General features: G+C 54.6%; 2 non-coding genes and 61 pseudogenes across 2 annotated transcripts; all 63 read right to left on the minus strand.

Moving 5' to 3' along the window:
- Positions 1-18: 18 nt before the first annotated feature.
- Positions 19-147, minus strand: LOC144183082 (5S ribosomal RNA; annotated as a pseudogene).
- A 56-nt stretch (positions 148-203) lies between these two features.
- On the minus strand, positions 204-332 carry LOC144184008 (5S ribosomal RNA; annotated as a pseudogene).
- A 241-nt stretch (positions 333-573) lies between these two features.
- LOC144191100 (5S ribosomal RNA) lies at positions 574-692 on the minus strand (annotated as a pseudogene).
- Positions 693-933: 241 nt separating this feature from the next.
- LOC144191106 (5S ribosomal RNA) lies at positions 934-1,052 on the minus strand (annotated as a pseudogene).
- Positions 1,053-1,108: 56 nt separating this feature from the next.
- On the minus strand, positions 1,109-1,237 carry LOC144184281 (5S ribosomal RNA; annotated as a pseudogene).
- Positions 1,238-1,293: 56 nt separating this feature from the next.
- On the minus strand, positions 1,294-1,412 carry LOC144184936 (5S ribosomal RNA; annotated as a pseudogene).
- Positions 1,413-1,468: 56 nt separating this feature from the next.
- LOC144189889 (5S ribosomal RNA) lies at positions 1,469-1,587 on the minus strand (annotated as a pseudogene).
- Positions 1,588-1,643: 56 nt separating this feature from the next.
- On the minus strand, positions 1,644-1,762 carry LOC144189818 (5S ribosomal RNA; annotated as a pseudogene).
- Positions 1,763-1,818: 56 nt separating this feature from the next.
- LOC144181754 (5S ribosomal RNA) lies at positions 1,819-1,937 on the minus strand (annotated as a pseudogene).
- A 56-nt stretch (positions 1,938-1,993) lies between these two features.
- LOC144185918 (5S ribosomal RNA) lies at positions 1,994-2,112 on the minus strand (annotated as a pseudogene).
- A 56-nt stretch (positions 2,113-2,168) lies between these two features.
- On the minus strand, positions 2,169-2,297 carry LOC144184853 (5S ribosomal RNA; annotated as a pseudogene).
- A 56-nt stretch (positions 2,298-2,353) lies between these two features.
- LOC144185483 (5S ribosomal RNA) lies at positions 2,354-2,482 on the minus strand (annotated as a pseudogene).
- Positions 2,483-2,538: 56 nt separating this feature from the next.
- On the minus strand, positions 2,539-2,667 carry LOC144191439 (5S ribosomal RNA; annotated as a pseudogene).
- Positions 2,668-2,723: 56 nt separating this feature from the next.
- On the minus strand, positions 2,724-2,832 carry LOC144186020 (5S ribosomal RNA; annotated as a pseudogene).
- Positions 2,833-2,888: 56 nt separating this feature from the next.
- Positions 2,889-3,007, minus strand: LOC144182114 (5S ribosomal RNA; annotated as a pseudogene).
- Positions 3,008-3,063: 56 nt separating this feature from the next.
- On the minus strand, positions 3,064-3,182 carry LOC144184448 (5S ribosomal RNA; annotated as a pseudogene).
- Positions 3,183-3,238: 56 nt separating this feature from the next.
- LOC144188798 (5S ribosomal RNA) lies at positions 3,239-3,357 on the minus strand (annotated as a pseudogene).
- Positions 3,358-3,413: 56 nt separating this feature from the next.
- On the minus strand, positions 3,414-3,532 carry LOC144187410 (5S ribosomal RNA). Its single transcript, XR_013324858.1, has one exon. It is a non-coding gene; the product is annotated as a 5S ribosomal RNA (ribosomal RNA).
- A 56-nt stretch (positions 3,533-3,588) lies between these two features.
- On the minus strand, positions 3,589-3,707 carry LOC144188481 (5S ribosomal RNA; annotated as a pseudogene).
- A 56-nt stretch (positions 3,708-3,763) lies between these two features.
- LOC144182189 (5S ribosomal RNA) lies at positions 3,764-3,882 on the minus strand (annotated as a pseudogene).
- A 56-nt stretch (positions 3,883-3,938) lies between these two features.
- Positions 3,939-4,057, minus strand: LOC144190659 (5S ribosomal RNA; annotated as a pseudogene).
- Positions 4,058-4,113: 56 nt separating this feature from the next.
- LOC144191514 (5S ribosomal RNA) lies at positions 4,114-4,232 on the minus strand (annotated as a pseudogene).
- Positions 4,233-4,288: 56 nt separating this feature from the next.
- LOC144182190 (5S ribosomal RNA) lies at positions 4,289-4,407 on the minus strand (annotated as a pseudogene).
- Positions 4,408-4,463: 56 nt separating this feature from the next.
- Positions 4,464-4,582, minus strand: LOC144190671 (5S ribosomal RNA; annotated as a pseudogene).
- Positions 4,583-4,638: 56 nt separating this feature from the next.
- Positions 4,639-4,757, minus strand: LOC144190595 (5S ribosomal RNA; annotated as a pseudogene).
- Positions 4,758-4,813: 56 nt separating this feature from the next.
- LOC144187608 (5S ribosomal RNA) lies at positions 4,814-4,932 on the minus strand (annotated as a pseudogene).
- A 56-nt stretch (positions 4,933-4,988) lies between these two features.
- LOC144185103 (5S ribosomal RNA) lies at positions 4,989-5,107 on the minus strand (annotated as a pseudogene).
- Positions 5,108-5,163: 56 nt separating this feature from the next.
- Positions 5,164-5,282, minus strand: LOC144182141 (5S ribosomal RNA; annotated as a pseudogene).
- A 56-nt stretch (positions 5,283-5,338) lies between these two features.
- LOC144182175 (5S ribosomal RNA) lies at positions 5,339-5,457 on the minus strand (annotated as a pseudogene).
- A 56-nt stretch (positions 5,458-5,513) lies between these two features.
- On the minus strand, positions 5,514-5,632 carry LOC144185399 (5S ribosomal RNA; annotated as a pseudogene).
- A 56-nt stretch (positions 5,633-5,688) lies between these two features.
- LOC144191516 (5S ribosomal RNA) lies at positions 5,689-5,807 on the minus strand (annotated as a pseudogene).
- A 66-nt stretch (positions 5,808-5,873) lies between these two features.
- LOC144183956 (5S ribosomal RNA) lies at positions 5,874-5,992 on the minus strand (annotated as a pseudogene).
- Positions 5,993-6,233: 241 nt separating this feature from the next.
- Positions 6,234-6,362, minus strand: LOC144186052 (5S ribosomal RNA; annotated as a pseudogene).
- Positions 6,363-6,418: 56 nt separating this feature from the next.
- Positions 6,419-6,537, minus strand: LOC144184911 (5S ribosomal RNA; annotated as a pseudogene).
- Positions 6,538-6,593: 56 nt separating this feature from the next.
- LOC144187294 (5S ribosomal RNA) lies at positions 6,594-6,712 on the minus strand (annotated as a pseudogene).
- A 56-nt stretch (positions 6,713-6,768) lies between these two features.
- Positions 6,769-6,887, minus strand: LOC144181879 (5S ribosomal RNA; annotated as a pseudogene).
- A 56-nt stretch (positions 6,888-6,943) lies between these two features.
- On the minus strand, positions 6,944-7,062 carry LOC144181756 (5S ribosomal RNA; annotated as a pseudogene).
- Positions 7,063-7,118: 56 nt separating this feature from the next.
- On the minus strand, positions 7,119-7,237 carry LOC144185919 (5S ribosomal RNA; annotated as a pseudogene).
- Positions 7,238-7,293: 56 nt separating this feature from the next.
- Positions 7,294-7,422, minus strand: LOC144184854 (5S ribosomal RNA; annotated as a pseudogene).
- A 56-nt stretch (positions 7,423-7,478) lies between these two features.
- Positions 7,479-7,607, minus strand: LOC144185484 (5S ribosomal RNA; annotated as a pseudogene).
- Positions 7,608-7,663: 56 nt separating this feature from the next.
- Positions 7,664-7,792, minus strand: LOC144191440 (5S ribosomal RNA; annotated as a pseudogene).
- Positions 7,793-7,848: 56 nt separating this feature from the next.
- LOC144184439 (5S ribosomal RNA) lies at positions 7,849-7,977 on the minus strand (annotated as a pseudogene).
- A 241-nt stretch (positions 7,978-8,218) lies between these two features.
- LOC144190682 (5S ribosomal RNA) lies at positions 8,219-8,337 on the minus strand (annotated as a pseudogene).
- Positions 8,338-8,393: 56 nt separating this feature from the next.
- On the minus strand, positions 8,394-8,512 carry LOC144182116 (5S ribosomal RNA; annotated as a pseudogene).
- Positions 8,513-8,568: 56 nt separating this feature from the next.
- Positions 8,569-8,687, minus strand: LOC144184449 (5S ribosomal RNA; annotated as a pseudogene).
- A 56-nt stretch (positions 8,688-8,743) lies between these two features.
- LOC144188800 (5S ribosomal RNA) lies at positions 8,744-8,862 on the minus strand (annotated as a pseudogene).
- A 56-nt stretch (positions 8,863-8,918) lies between these two features.
- LOC144187421 (5S ribosomal RNA) lies at positions 8,919-9,037 on the minus strand. Its single transcript, XR_013324859.1, has one exon. It is a non-coding gene; the product is annotated as a 5S ribosomal RNA (ribosomal RNA).
- A 56-nt stretch (positions 9,038-9,093) lies between these two features.
- LOC144191169 (5S ribosomal RNA) lies at positions 9,094-9,212 on the minus strand (annotated as a pseudogene).
- A 56-nt stretch (positions 9,213-9,268) lies between these two features.
- On the minus strand, positions 9,269-9,387 carry LOC144182191 (5S ribosomal RNA; annotated as a pseudogene).
- A 56-nt stretch (positions 9,388-9,443) lies between these two features.
- LOC144189106 (5S ribosomal RNA) lies at positions 9,444-9,562 on the minus strand (annotated as a pseudogene).
- Positions 9,563-9,618: 56 nt separating this feature from the next.
- Positions 9,619-9,737, minus strand: LOC144183409 (5S ribosomal RNA; annotated as a pseudogene).
- Positions 9,738-9,793: 56 nt separating this feature from the next.
- LOC144182192 (5S ribosomal RNA) lies at positions 9,794-9,912 on the minus strand (annotated as a pseudogene).
- Positions 9,913-9,968: 56 nt separating this feature from the next.
- On the minus strand, positions 9,969-10,087 carry LOC144190693 (5S ribosomal RNA; annotated as a pseudogene).
- A 56-nt stretch (positions 10,088-10,143) lies between these two features.
- LOC144190596 (5S ribosomal RNA) lies at positions 10,144-10,262 on the minus strand (annotated as a pseudogene).
- A 56-nt stretch (positions 10,263-10,318) lies between these two features.
- LOC144187609 (5S ribosomal RNA) lies at positions 10,319-10,437 on the minus strand (annotated as a pseudogene).
- Positions 10,438-10,493: 56 nt separating this feature from the next.
- LOC144185104 (5S ribosomal RNA) lies at positions 10,494-10,612 on the minus strand (annotated as a pseudogene).
- Positions 10,613-10,668: 56 nt separating this feature from the next.
- LOC144191825 (5S ribosomal RNA) lies at positions 10,669-10,787 on the minus strand (annotated as a pseudogene).
- A 56-nt stretch (positions 10,788-10,843) lies between these two features.
- Positions 10,844-10,962, minus strand: LOC144191860 (5S ribosomal RNA; annotated as a pseudogene).
- Positions 10,963-11,018: 56 nt separating this feature from the next.
- Positions 11,019-11,137, minus strand: LOC144185400 (5S ribosomal RNA; annotated as a pseudogene).
- Positions 11,138-11,193: 56 nt separating this feature from the next.
- On the minus strand, positions 11,194-11,312 carry LOC144191517 (5S ribosomal RNA; annotated as a pseudogene).
- A 66-nt stretch (positions 11,313-11,378) lies between these two features.
- Positions 11,379-11,497, minus strand: LOC144184374 (5S ribosomal RNA; annotated as a pseudogene).
- Positions 11,498-11,738: 241 nt separating this feature from the next.
- LOC144191818 (5S ribosomal RNA) lies at positions 11,739-11,857 on the minus strand (annotated as a pseudogene).
- Positions 11,858-11,913: 56 nt separating this feature from the next.
- On the minus strand, positions 11,914-12,032 carry LOC144188801 (5S ribosomal RNA; annotated as a pseudogene).
- Positions 12,033-12,037: the final 5 nt, after the last annotated feature.

Here is a 12,037-nt window from a genome sequence, read left to right on the forward strand (position 1 = left end):
AAAAGATGCAGGGTATGATGCTCACAGCACCTGGTATTCCCAAGCAGTCTCCCAATCAGGTACTAACCAGGCCGAACCATGCTTGGCTGCCGAGTTCGGACGAGATCGGGCGAGATCGGGCCTTTTCAGGGTGGTATGGCCGTGAGCGGTACTGCTCTTGCAGATGGACACCCATGAAATGTCGAAAATGATGCGGGGTATGATGCTCACAGCACCTGGTATTCCCAAGCGGTCTCCCAATCAGGTACTAACCAGGCCGAACCATGCTTGGCTGCCGAGATCGGACGAGATCGGACGAGATCGGGCCTTTTCAGGGTGGTATGGCCGTGAACGGTACTGGTCTTGCAGATGGACACCTATGAAATGTCGAAAAAGATACGGGGTATGATGCCCACAGCACCTGGTATTCCCAAACGGTCTCCCAATCAGGTGCTAACCAGGCTGAACCATGCTTGGCTGCCGAGATCGGACGAGATCGGGCGAGATCGGGCCTTTTCAGGGTGGTATGGCCGTGAGCGGTACTGCTTTTGCAGATGGACACCCATGAAATGTCGAAAAAGATGCGGGGTATGATGCTCACAGCACCTGGTATTCCCAAGCGGTCTCCCAATCAGGTACTTACCAGGCCGAACCATGCTTGGCTTCCGAGTTCGGAGGAGATTGGGCCTTTTCAGGGTGGTATGGCCGTGAGCGGTACTACTCTTGCAGATGGACACCCATGAAATGTCGAAAAAGATGCGGGGTATGATGCTCACAGCACCTGGTATTCCCAACCGGTCTCCCAATCAGATACTAACGAGGCCGAACCATGCTTGGCTTCCGAGATCGGACGAGACCGGACGAGATCGGGCCTTTTCAGGGTGGTATGGCCGTGAGCGGTACTGCACTAGCAGATGGACACCCATGAAATGTCGAAAAAGATGCGGGGTATGATGCTCACAGCACCAGGTATTTCCAAGCGGTCTCCCAATCAGGTACTTACCAGGCCGAACCATGCTTGGCTTCCGAGATCGGAGGAGATCGGGCCTTTTCAGGGTGGTATGGCCGTGAGCGGTACTGTACTAGCAGATGGACACCCATGAAATGTCGAAAAAGATGCGGGGTATGATGCTCACAGCACCTGGTATTCCCAAGCGGTCTCCCAATCAGGTACTAACCAGGCCGAACCATGCTTGGCTGCCGAGATCGGACGAGAGCGGGCGAGATCGGGCCTTTTCAGGGTGGTATGGCCGTGAGCGGTACTGCACTAGCAGATGGACACCCATGAAATGTCGAAAAAGATGCGGGGTATGATGCTCACAGCACCTGGTATTCCCAAGGGGTCTCCCAATCAGGTACTAACCAGGCCGAACCATGCTTGGCTTCCGAGATCGGACGAGATTGGGCCTTTTCAGGGTGGTATGGCCGGGAGGGGTACTGCACTAGCAGATGGACACCCATGAAATGTCGAAAAAGGTGCGGGGTATGATGCTCACAGCATCTGGTATTCCCAAGCGGTCTCCCAATCAGGTACTAACCAGGCCGAACCATGCTTGGCTTCCGAGATCAGACGAGATCGGGCCTTTTCAGGGTGGTATGGCCGTGAGCGGTACTGCACCAGCAGATGGACACCCATGAAATGTCGAAAAAGATGCTGGGTATGATGCTCACAGCACCTGGTATTCCCAAGCGGTCTCCCAATCAGGTACTAACCAGGCCGAACCATGCTTGGCTTCCAAGATCGGAGGAGATCGGGCCTTTTCAGGGTGGTATGGCCGTGAGCGGTACTGCTCTTGCAGATGGACACCCATGAAATGTCGAAAAAGATGCGGGGTATGATGCTCACAGCATCTGGTATTCCCATGCGGTCTCCCAATCGGGTACTAACCAGGCCGAACCATGCTTGGCTTCCGAGATCGGACGAGATCGGGCCTTTTCGGGGTGGTATGGCCGTGAGCGGTACTGCACTAGCAGATGGACACCCATGAAATGTCGAAAAAGATGCGGGGTGTGATGCTTACAGTACCTGGTATTCCCAAGCGGTCTCCCAATCAGGTACTAACCAGGCCGAACCATGCTTGGCTTCTGGGATCGAACGAGATCGGGCCTTTTCAGGGTGGTATGGCCGTGAGCGGTACTACTCTTGCAGATGGACACCCATGAAATGTCGAAAAAGATGCGGGGCAAGATGCTCACAGCACCTGGTATTCCCAAGCGGTCTCCCAATCAGGTACTAAACAGGCTGAACCCTGCTTGGCTGCCGAGATCGGACGAGATCGGGCGAGATCGGGCCTTATCAGGGTGGTATGGCCGTGAGCGGTACTGCTCTTGCAGATGGACACCCATGAAATGTCGAAAAAGGTGCGGGGTATGATGCTTACAGCACCTGGTATTCCCAACCGGTCTCCCAATCAGGTACTAACCAGGCCGAACCATGCTTGGCTGCCGAGATCGGACGAGATCGGGCGAGATCGGGCCTTTTCAGGGTGGTATGGCCGTGAGCGGTACTGCTCTTGCAGATGGACACCCATGAAATGTCGAAAAAGATGCAGGGTATGATGCTCACAGCACCTGGTATTCCCAAGCGGTCTCCCAATCAGGTACTAACCAGGCCGAACCATGCTTGGCTGCCGAGTTCGGACGAGATCGGGCGAGATCGGGCCTTTTCAGGGTGGTATGGCCGTGAGCGGTACTGCTCTTGCAGATGGACACCCATGAAATGTCGAAAATGATGCGGGGTATGATGCTCACAGCACCTGGTATTCCCAAGCGGTCTCCCAATCAGGTACTAACCAGGCCGAACCATGCTTGGCTTCCGAGATCGGGCCTTTTCAGGGTGGTATGGCCGTGAGCGGTACTGCTCATGCAGATGGACACCCATGAAATGTCGAAAAAGATGCGGGGTATGATGCTCACAGCACCTGGTATTCCGAAGCGGTCTCCCAATCAGGTACTAAACAGGCCGAACCATGCTTGGCTGCCGAGATCCGACGAGATCGGGCCTTTTCAGGGTGGTATGGCCGTGAGCGATACTGCACTAGCAGATGGACACCCATGAAATGTCGAAAAAGATGCGGGGTATGATGCTCACAGCACCAGGTATTTCCAAGCGGTCTCCCAATCAGGTACTAACCAGGCTGAACCATGCTTGGCTTCTGAGATCGGACGAGATCGGGCCTTTTCAGGGTGGTATGGCCGTGAGCGGTACTGCACTAGCAGATGGACACCCATGAAATGTCGAAAAAGATGCGGGGTATGATGCTCACAGCACCTGGTATTCCCAAGCGGTCTCCCAATCAGGTACTAAACAGGCCGAACCATGCTTGGCTGCCGAGATCGGACGAGATCGGGCCTTTTCAGGGTGGTATGGCCGTGAGCGGTACTGCACTAGCAGATGGACACCCATGAAATGTCGAAAAAGATGCGGGGTATGATGCTCACAGCACCTGGTATTCCCAAGCGGTCTCCCAACCAGGTACTAACCAGGCCGAACCATGCTTGACTTCCGAGATCGGACGAGATCGGGCCTTTTCAGGGTGGTATGGCCGTGAGCGGTACTGCACCAGCAGATGGACACCCATGAAATGTCGAAAAAGATGCGGGGTATGATGCTCACAGCACCTGGTATTCCCAAGCGGTCTCCCAATCAGGTACTAACCAGGCCGAACCATGCTTGGCTTCCGAGATCGGGCGAGATCGGGCCTTTTCAGGGTGGTATGGCCGTGAGCGGTACTGCTCATGCAGATGGACACCCATGAAATGTCGAAAAAGATGCGGGGTATGATGCTCACAGCACCTGGTATTCCCAAGCAGTCTCCCAATCAGGTACTAACCAGGCCGAACCATGCTTGGCTTCCGAGATCGGACGAGATCGGGCCTTTTCGGGGTGGTATGGCCGTGGGCGGTACTGCACTAGCAGATGGACACCCATGAAATGTCGAAAAAGATGCGGGGTATGATGCTCACAGCACCTGGTATTCCCAAGCGGTCTCCCAATCAGGTACTAACCAGGCCGAACCATGCTTGGCTTCCGAGATCGGACGAGATCGGGCCTTTTCAGGGTGGTATGGCCGTGAGCGGTATTGCTTTTGCAGATGGACACCCATGAAATGTCGAAAAAGATACGGGGTATGATGCTCACAGCACTTGGTATTCCCAAGCGGTCTCCCAATCAGGTACTAACCAGGCCGAACCATGCTTGGCTTCCGAGATCGGGCGAGATCGGGCCTTTTCAGGGTGGTATGGCCGTGAGCGGTACTGCTCATGCAGATGGACACCCATGAAATGTCGAAAAAGATGCGGGGTATGATGCTCACAGCACCTGGTATTCCCAAGCAGTCTCCCAATCAGGTACTAACCAGGCCGAACCATGCTTGGCTTCCGAGATCGGACGAGATCGGGCCTTTTCGGGGTGGTATGGCCGTGGGCGGTACTGCACTAGCAGATGGACACCCATGAAATGTCGAAAAAGATGCGGGGTATGATGCTCACAGCACCTGGTATTCCCAAGCGGTCTCCCAATCAGGTACTAACCAGGCCGAACCATGCTTGGCTTCCGAGATCGGACGAGATCGGGCCTTTTCAGGGTGGTATGGCCGTGAGCGGTACTGCTTTTGCAGATGGACACCCATGAAATGTCGAAAAAGATGCGGGGTATGATGCTCACAGCACTTGGTATTCCCAAGCGGTCTCCCAATCAGGTACTAAACAGGCCGAACCATGCTTGGCTTCCGAGATCGGACGAGATCGGGCCTTTTCAGGGTGGTATGGCCGTGAGCGGTACTGCTCTTGCAGATGGACACCCATGAAATGTCGAAAAAGATGCGGGGTATGATGCTCACAGCACCTGGTATTCCCAAGCGGTCTCCCAATCAGGTACTAAACAGGCCGAACCATGCTTGGCTTCCGAGATCGGACGAGATCGGGCCTTTTCAGGGTGGTATGGCCGTGAGCGGTACTGCTCTTGCAGATGGACACCCATGAAATGTCGAAAAAGATGCGGGGTATGATGCTCACAGCACCTGGTATTCCCAAGCGGTGTCCCAATCAGGTACTAACCAGGCCGAACCATGCTTGGCTGCCGAGATCGGACGAGATTGGGCCTTTTCAGGGTGGTATGGCCATGGGCGGAACTGCTCTTGCAGATGGACACCCATGAAATGTCGAAAAAGATGCGGGGCATGATGCTCACAGCACCTGGTATTCCCAAGCGGTCTCCCAATCAGGTACTAACCAGGCCGAACCATGCTTGGCTTTCGAGATCAGACGAGATCGGGCCTTTTCAGGGTGGTATGGACATGAGCGGTACTGCTCCTGCAGATGGACACCCATGAAATGTCGAAAAAGATGCGGGGTATGATGCTCACAGCACCTAGTATTCCCAAGCAGTCTCCCAATCAGGTACTAAACAGGCCGAACCATGCTTGGCTGCCGAGATCGGACGAGATCGGGCCTTTTCAGGGTGGTATGGCCGTGAGCGGTACTGCTCTTGCAGATGGACACCCATGAAATGTCGAAAAAGATGCGGGGTATGATGCTCACAGCACCTGGTATTCCCAAGCGGTCTCCCAATCAGGTACTAACCAGGCCGAACTATGCTTGGCTTTCGAGATTGGACGAGATCGGGCCTTTTCAGGGTGGTATGGCCGAGAGCGGTACTGCTCTTGCAGATGGACACCCATGAAATGTCGAAAAAGATGCGGGGTATGATGCTCACAGCACTTGGTATTCCCAAGCGGTCTCCCAATCAGGTACTAACCAGGCCGAACCATGCTTGGCTTCCGAGATCGGGCGAGATCGGGCCTTTTCAGGGTGGTATGGCCGTGAGCGGTACTGCTCATGCAGATGGACACCCATGAAATGTCGAAAAAGACATTTTCACACACAGCACCTGGTGCTCACAGCACTTGGTATTCCCAAGCGGTCTCCCAATCAGGTACTAAACAGGCCGAACCATGCTTGGCTTCCGAGATCGGACGAGATCGGGCCTTTTCAGGGTGGTATGGCCTTGAGCGGTACTGCTCTTACAGATGGACACCCATGAAAGGTCGAAAAAGATGCGGGGCATGGTTCTCACAGCACCTGGTACTCCCAAGCGGTCTCCCAATCAGATACTAACGAGGCCGAACCATGCTTGGCTTCCGAGATCGGACGAGACCGGACGAGATCGGGCCTTTTCAGGGTGGTATGGCCATGAGCGGTACTGCACTAGCAGATGGACACCCATGAAATGTCGAAAAAGATGCGGGGTATGATGCTCACAGCACCAGGTATTTCCAAGCGGTCTCCCAATCAGGTACTAACCAGGCTGAACCATGCTTGGCTTCCGAGATCGGACGAGATCGGGCGAGATCGGGCCTTTTCAGGGTGGTATGGCCGTGAGCGGTACTGCTCTTGCAGATGGACACCCATGAAATGTCGAAAAAGATGCGGGGTATGATGCTCACAGCACCTGGTATTCCCAAGCGGTCTCCCAATCAGGTACTAACCAGGCCGAACCATGCTTGGCTTCCGAGATCGGACGAGATTGGGCCTTTTCAGGGTGGTATGGCCGGGAGGGGTACTGCACTAGCAGATGGACACCCATGAAATGTCGAAAAAGGTGCGGGGTATGATGCTCACAGCATCTGGTATTCCCAAGCGGTCTCCCAATCAGGTACTAACCAGGCCGAACCCTGCTTGGCTTCCGAGATCAGACGAGATCGGGCCTTTTCAGGGTGGTATGGCCGTGAGCGGTACTGCACCAGCAGATGGACACCCATGAAATGTCGAAAAAGATGCTGGGTATGATGCTCACAGCACCTGGTATTCCCAAGCGGTCTCCCAATCAGGTACTAACCAGGCCGAACCATGCTTGGCTTCCAAGATCGGTGGAGATCGGGCCTTTTCAGGGTGGTATGGCCGTGAGCGGTACTGCTCTTGCAGATGGACACCCATGAAATGTCGAAAAAGATGCGGGGTATGATGCTCACAGCATCTGGTATTCCCATGCGGTCTCCCAATCGGGTACTAACCAGGCCGAACCATGCTTGGCTTCCGAGATCGGACGAGATCGGGCCTTTTCGGGGTGGTATGGCCGTGAGCGGTACTGCACTAGCAGATGGACACCCATGAAATGTCGAAAAAGATGCGGGGTGTGATGCTTACAGTACCTGGTATTCCCAAGCGGTCTCCCAATCAGGTACTAACCAGGCCGAACCATGCTTGGCTTCTGGGATCGAACGAGATCGGGCCTTTTCAGGGTGGTATGGCCGTGAGCGGTACTACTCTTGCAGATGGACACCCATGAAATGTCGAAAAAGATGCGGGGCAAGATGCTCACAGCACCTGGTATTCCCAAGCGGTCTCCCAATCAGGTACTAAACAGGCTGAACCCTGCTTGGCTGCCGAGATCGGACGAGATCGGGCGAGATCGGGCCTTATCAGGGTGGTATGGCCGTGAGCGGTACTGCTCTTGCAGATGGACACCCATGAAATGTCGAAAAAGGTGCGGGGTATGATGCTTACAGCACCTGGTATTCCCAACCGGTCTCCCAATCAGGTACTAACCAGGCCGAACCATGCTTGGCTGCCGAGATCGGACGAGATCGGGCGAGATCGGGCCTTTTCAGGGTGGTATGGCCGTGAGCGGTACTGCTCTTGCAGATGGACACCCATGAAATGTCGAAAAAGATGCAGGGTATGATGCTCACAGCACCTGGTATTCCCAAGCGGTCTCCCAATCAGGTACTAACCAGGCCGAACCATGCTTGGCTGCCGAGTTCGGACGAGATCGGGCGAGATCGGGCCTTTTCAGGGTGGTATGGCCGTGAGCGGTACTGCTCTTGCAGATGGACACCCATGAAATGTCGAAAATGATGCGGGGTATGATGCTCACAGCACCTGGTATTCCCAAGCGGTCTCCCAATCAGGTACTAACCAGGCCGAACCATGCTTGGCTGCCGAGATCGGACAAGATCGGACGAGATCGGGCCTTTTCAGGGTGGTATGGCCGTGAACGGTACTGGTCTTGCAGATGGACACCCATGAAATGTCGAAAAAGATACGGGGTATGATGCCCACAGCACCTGGTATTCCCAAGCGGTCTCCCAATCAGGTGCTAACCAGGCTGAACCATGCTTGGCTGCCGAGGTCGGAAGAGATCGGGAGAGATCGGGCCTTTTCAGGGTGGTATGGCCGTGAGCGGTACTGCTCTTGCAGATGGACACCCATGAAATGTCGAAAAAGATGCGGGGTATGATGCTCACAGCACCTGGTATTCCCAAGCGGTCTCCCAATCAGGTACTAACCAGGCCGAACCATGCTTGGCTTCCGAGATCGGACGAGATCGGGCCTTTTCAGGGTGGTATGGCCGTGAGCGGTACTGCACTAGCAGATGGACACCCATGAAATGTCGAAAAAGATGCGGGGTATGATGCTCACAGCACCTGGTATTCCGAAGCGGTCTCCCAATCAGGTACTAAACAGGCCGAACCATGCTTGGCTGCCGAGATCCGACGAGATCGGGCCTTTTCAGGGTGGTATGGCCGTGAGCGATACTGCACTAGCAGATGGACACCCATGAAATGTCGAAAAAGATGCGGGGTATGATGCTCACAGCACCAGGTATTTCCAAGCGGTCTCCCAATCAGGTACTAACCAGGCTGAACCATGCTTGGCTTCTGAGATCGGACGAGATCGGGCCTTTTCAGGGTGGTATGGCCGTGAGCGGTACTGCACTAGCAGATGGACACCCATGAAATGTCGAAAAAGATGCGGGGTATGATGCTCACAGCACCTGGTATTCCCAAGCGGTCTCCCAATCAGGTACTAAACAGGCCGAACCATGCTTGGCTGCCGAGATCGGACGAGATCGGGCCTTTTCAGGGTGGTATGGCCGTGAGCGGTACTGCACTAGCAGATGGACACCCATGAAATGTCGAAAAAGATGCGGGGTATGATGCTCACAGCACCTGGTATTCCCAAGCGGTCTCCCAACCAGGTACTAACCAGGCCGAACCATGCTTGACTTCCGAGATCGGACGAGATCGGGCCTTTTCAGGGTGGTATGGCCGTGAGCGGTACTGCACCAGCAGATGGACACCCATGAAATGTCGAAAAAGATGCGGGGTATGATGCTCATAGCACCTGGTATTCCCAAGCGGTCTCCCAATCAGGTACTAACCAGGCCGAACCATGCTTGGCTTCCGAGATCGGGCGAGATCGGGCCTTTTCAGGGTGGTATGGCCGTGAGCGGTACTGCTCATGCAGATGGACACCCATGAAATGTCGAAAAAGATGCGGGGTATGATGCTCACAGCACCTGGTATTCCCAAGCAGTCTCCCAATCAGGTACTAACCAGGCCGAACCATGCTTGGCTTCCGAGATCGGACGAGATCGGGCCTTTTCGGGGTGGTATGGCCGTGGGCGGTACTGCACTAGCAGATGGACACCCATGAAATGTCGAAAAAGATGCGGGGTATGATGCTCACAGCACCTGGTATTCCCAAGCGGTCTCCCAATCAGGTACTAACCAGGCCGAACCATGCTTGGCTTCTGAGATCGGACGAGATCGGGCCTTTTCAGGGTGGTATGGCCGTGAGCGGTACTGCTTTTGCAGATGGACACCCATGAAATGTCGAAAAAGATACGGGGTATGATGCTCACAGCACTTGGTATTCCCAAGCGGTCTCCCAATCAGGTACTAACCAGGCCGAACCATGCTTGGCTTCCGAGATCGGGCGAGATCGGGCCTTTTCAGGGTGGTATGGCCCTGAGCGGTACTGCTCATGCAGATGGACACCCATGAAATGTCGAAAAAGATGCGGGGTATGATGCTCACAGCACCTGGTATTCCCAAGCAGTCTCCCAATCAGGTACTAACCAGGCCGAACCATGCTTGGCTTCCGAGATCGGACGAGATCGGGCCTTTTCGGGGTGGTATGGCCGTGGGCGGTACTGCACTAGCAGATGGACACCCATGAAATGTCGAAAAAGATGCGGGGTATGATGCTCACAGCACCTGGTATTCCCAAGCGGTCTCCCAATCAGGTACTAACCAGGCCGAACCATGCTTGGCTTCCGAGATCGGACGAGATCGGGCCTTTTCAGGGTGGTATGGCCGTGAGCGGTACTGCTTTTGCAGATGGACACCCATGAAATGTCGAAAAAGATGCGGGGTATGATGCTCACAGCACTTGGTATTCCCAAGCGGTCTCCCAATCAGGTACTAAACAGGCCGAACCATGCTTGGCTTCCGAGATCGGACGAGATCGGGCCTTTTCAGGGTGGTATGGCCGTGAGCGGTACTGCTCTTGCAGATGGACACCCATGAAATGTCGAAAAAGATGCGGGGTATGATGCTCACAGCACCTGGTATTCCCAAGCGGTCTCCCAATCAGGTACTAAACAGGCCGAACCATGCTTGGCTTCCGAGATCGGACGAGATCGGGCCTTTTCAGGGTGGTATGGCCGTGAGCGGTACTGCTCTTGCAGATGGACACCCATGAAATGTCGAAAAAGATGCGGGGTATGATGCTCACAGCACCTGGTATTCCCAAGCGGTGTCCCAATCAGGTACTAACCAGGCCGAACCATGCTTGGCTGCCGAGATCGGACGAGATTGGGCCTTTTCAGGGTGGTATGGCCATGGGCGGAACTGCTCTTGCAGATGGACACCCATGAAATGTCGAAAAAGATGCGGGGCATGATGCTCACAGCACCTGGTATTCCCAAGCGGTCTCCCAATCAGGTACTAACCAGGCCAAACCATGCTTGGCTTTCGAGATCAGACGAGATCGGGCCTTTTCAGGGTGGTATGGACATGAGCGGTACTGCTCCTGCAGATGGACACCCATGAAATGTCGAAAAAGATGCGGGGTATGATGCTCACAGCACCTAGTATTCCCAAGCAGTCTCCCAATCAGGTACTAAACAGGCCAAACCATGCTTGGCTGCCGAGATCGGACGAGATCGGGCCTTTTCAGGGTGGTATGGCCGTGAGCGGTACTGCTCTTGCAGATGGACACCCATGAAATGTCGAAAAAGATGCGGGGTATGATGCTCACAGCACCTGGTATTCCCAAGCGGTCTCCCAATCAGGTACTAACCAGGCCGAACTATGCTTGGCTTTCGAGATTGGACGAGATCGGGCCTTTTCAGGGTGGTATGGCCGAGAGCGGTACTGCTCTTGCAGATGGACACCCATGAAATGTCGAAAAAGATGCGGGGTATGATGCTCACAGCACTTGGTATTCCCAAGCGGTCTCCCAATCAGGTACTAACCAGGCCGAACCATGCTTGGCTTCCGAGATCGGGCGAGATCGGGCCTTTTCAGGGTGGTATGGCCGTGAGCGGTACTGCTCATGCAGATGGACACCCATGAAATGTCGAAAAAGACATTTTCACACACAGCACCTGGTGCTCACAGCACTTGGTATTCCCAAGCGGTCTCCCAATCAGGTACTAAACAGGCCGAACCATGCTTGGCTTCCGAGATCAGACGAGATCGGGCCTTTTCAGGGTGGTATGGCCTTGAGCGGTACTGCTCTTACAGATGGACACCCATGAAAGGTCGAAAAAGATGCGGGGCATGGTTCTCACAGCACCTGGTACTCCCAAGCGGTCTCCCAATCAGATACTAACGAGGCCGAACCATGCTTGGCTTCCGAGATCGGACGAGACCGGACGAGATCGGGCCTTTTCAGGGTGGTATGGCCGTGAGCGGTACTGCACTAGCAGATGGACACCCATGAAATGTCGAAAAAGATGCGGGGTATGATGCTCACAGCACCAGGTATTTCCAAGCGGTCTCCCAATCAGGTACTAACCAGGCTGAACCATGCTTGGCTTCCGAGATCGGACGAGATCGGGCCTTTTCAGGGTGGTATGGCCGTGAGCGGTACTGCACTAGCAGATGGACACCCATGAAATGTCGAAAAAGATGCGGGGTATGATGCTCACAGCACCTGGTATTCCCAAGCGGTCTCCCAATCAGGTACTAAACAGGCCGAACCATGCTTGGCTGCCGAGATCGGACGAGATCGGGCCTTTTCAGGGTGGTATGGCCGTGAGCGGTAC

The sequence above is a fragment of the Stigmatopora nigra genome, unplaced genomic scaffold (genome assembly GCF_051989575.1).
Source record: "Stigmatopora nigra isolate UIUO_SnigA unplaced genomic scaffold, RoL_Snig_1.1 HiC_scaffold_24, whole genome shotgun sequence".
In the NCBI taxonomy this organism is placed as follows: domain Eukaryota; kingdom Metazoa; phylum Chordata; class Actinopteri; order Syngnathiformes; family Syngnathidae; genus Stigmatopora; species Stigmatopora nigra.